Here is a 611-nt window from a genome sequence, read left to right on the forward strand (position 1 = left end):
CTCTCTCTCTCTCTCTCTCTCTCTCTCTCTCTCTCTCTCTCTCTCTCTTTCTTTCTCCTAATTTTCCAGCTTATTTTTTTTTACTTTGTACTTTATGTTACATTTGGGTTCTACTCACATTTCCAAATTTCTGGATTTTCACATTAATATTTTCAGAACTAGTTCTTGGGTAACTTTTCAGTGTTTCCAAGTTTTCATGATCTCAGGTGAGGTGTGATCATTTTTCTCTCAGTATGTACTGTCTTCCTTACCCAGCTAGGCTCTCTTTTTTCTTGTGACCCTGAACTGTGACTCAGAAATGCATATTGCACAATGGAGTTGCCAGTAACTCTCTGCACTTAGTTCTAGCACATGGATCCCTGTAACCTCTTTCTGATAAGTTTTCCAAACAGCTATTATCTCTGGGTGGTAAGTGCTCTGGAAAATGCTCCTACTTTTGCTGTTGCTATCACCATTGTAGCCTCTAAGGCTGGTGTTGACACTGTACTAAGATTTCAGCTAACATCTACCCCAGTGTCACAGACTTTTCATTCATATCTCCTAATTTTTTCTTGGGGTAGAAAAAACCTTTCATTCTGACCCCTTCTTGTCTATGTCACTCAAATATCTAA

The sequence above is a fragment of the Petaurus breviceps genome, unplaced genomic scaffold, assembly GCF_028583685.1.
Source record: "Petaurus breviceps papuanus isolate PSGF00001 unplaced genomic scaffold, PetGlider_PUasm1.0 38, whole genome shotgun sequence".
Classification (NCBI taxonomy): Eukaryota; Metazoa; Chordata; class Mammalia; order Diprotodontia; family Petauridae; genus Petaurus; species Petaurus breviceps.